Source organism: Henckelia pumila, chromosome 1 (assembly GCF_033568475.1).
Source record: "Henckelia pumila isolate YLH828 chromosome 1, ASM3356847v2, whole genome shotgun sequence".
Lineage (NCBI taxonomy): Eukaryota > Viridiplantae > Streptophyta > Magnoliopsida > Lamiales > Gesneriaceae > Henckelia > Henckelia pumila.
The window spans coordinates 78,527,683-78,530,090 of NC_133120.1; positions in this window are offsets into that span (position 1 = coordinate 78,527,683).

Below are 2,408 nucleotides of genomic sequence, written 5' to 3' on the forward strand. Positions count from 1 at the left end.
CATGTTTTTGTATAAGCAAAAACTGAAACATCCTAAAAGTACTACTGATTTATTTTTTTATCTCTATCTCTAATTATAAAATAATGAATATAAAAATATATATGCAATACATATATATATACATCATACTTAAAAATAACTTTTCTTAATTTAATATGCATCTACACGATAAACATAAATAATAATAAAAGTACAAGCATGCAACTAAATACCTAACATTAATTACTAAATAATCATTTATAAAAATTTCCATAATAAAATTCCTAAATAATATCTCTTTCACAAAAATCCATGAAAACTTAGAAAATAAATACTTAAATCTAAAATTCATGCATATACTAACAATCCAAAATAATAAAACATGTGCGAAAATACATATTTTATATCTCAACATAAATATCGTGATAGAGCTATGGTCACGGGTTCTAGCCGCCTGGATACTCATACGCCCTCGCCGCCAGTCGGGAACACATTAACTTCATTAACATTCCGCTCACCTGCACCATTTAAATCTAGTGAGCCTAAAGGCTCAGCACGTTCTATCCTTATATAACAAAATGAAACCACACACAAACACATATCATATAAAATACGTGAATATAAATATACGTGCATGATCTTAAAATTATATACATATAAACATGAAATAAAATAATTATACTGATTTATCATAATGCTAAACATGTATCATCATACTTAATAAATCTCATAAAATAACTTATCATGATTTCTTAGTTCTCAATAGGTCGTATCCATGTCGGTGACATCATACTAAGCGATTGTTCAATCTATAAACCAACGTACGTGGCGGTGGGATTTCCACCTCTGTGCTGCCACTTCACCAGCCCTCTCAGCTTGATCCATAAGCTCATCATACATAAACATCATTAGGAAGGTCACCGGGCTCAGATATCCTGGCCTCCAACCACATCACTTTCCACCTTCACTTCAACTTCCATAAAAATATATTTTTCTTAACATGCAATTAAACTTATCATAAAAATTCTTAATGATGCATGAACATAAAAATTCTCACTATTTCTTTATTTTCATGAAAATTTGTCCGTAAATATATATTTAATTTATTTTCTTAAAAATCATACTTATATATCTAATAAAAATGCATGCATGAATTGAATATATATTTACGGACCTTTTAATTTTTCAAGGACTTGTTTGAGCTGCTGACCACTTAACTTAAACCCATAAATTTCTAGACTGACACAATAAGTAATTAGCCCAACATGACCTGACCCATTAATTCTCATGGACCCCTAGATCCATGTAAAACTAATAAGCTCACTAAAACCTAAATTAATTCCATTAAATTACTTAGAATTAATCAAATAAATTATTAACTAGTTCATTAACCTATAAATTAGACCATTAAATTACTAAACCCGACACATCTTGGCCAAATAATTCTCATGGATCACACGGCCCATGACAAGCTAGTGGGCTCACTTCATTAATTAATTAAGCTCATAATTAAAATTAAACTAGTCTAATTAATTAATTAACTCGAGCCCAAACTCATTTATTATTAACTTAATCTCTTATTTAATTTAAAATAAAAATACCCGAGTCCAACTAATATAACCCAAACCCGAACGAAACTAACTTGACCCATTATATTTTAGACCCGACCCGGACCCGAAAAACCAAGCCCGGCCCGCCAAAACACAAGACGCAACCCTAGCCTTCCTCTCCCAAAGCCCAACTCACGGCAGCCCTAAGCGGCTTTAGAAAAACTGATCGTGCCGCCTTCTCAGGCCACCTTTGGCCGTGAAACCACTGCACATACTTAGCTAACATTCAGGCGGTTCTAACGCAACAAATTTGACTTAAAACCGAGCTCTGTAGAAGGTGAAAGAACCAAAACAACAGAACCCCTTTGCTGCTGTATGCGCAGAACGTGACTCGACACTTCAGGTCGTTTGGCCGCACAGCTCCGGACACCACCTGCCATAGCACCACCTGGAATACCTTCTCCAAGGTCTGGCGGTTCTAACCCCACCAGAACCAGATCCTAACACACCCTATGGACCAAGAACGAGCCATTTTTCTGAAACTGCTCAATCTGCGCCAAATCTGTCTTCTATAGTGCACCCAGCCTAAACCAGCGATTAAGCCACATGAACCACCATACAATCACGACCCTAAGGACCCTAACTCAGCCCTCAACCAATGTGGTCAGCCCCTCAAACAGCCTTAGATCAGAATATATGAAGAAACATGGGTTATGCACCTAAAAACGTGAACCATGCATGATCATGAGAAGAATTTCATTCAAAACCACAAACGCATACATAATCTGATCATTAATGTTTAAAAATAACTGTGTAATATGATTTAAATGGTGTTCAAGAATGGATTCGAGACGTGCCTTGATGAATTTTTGCAAGAAA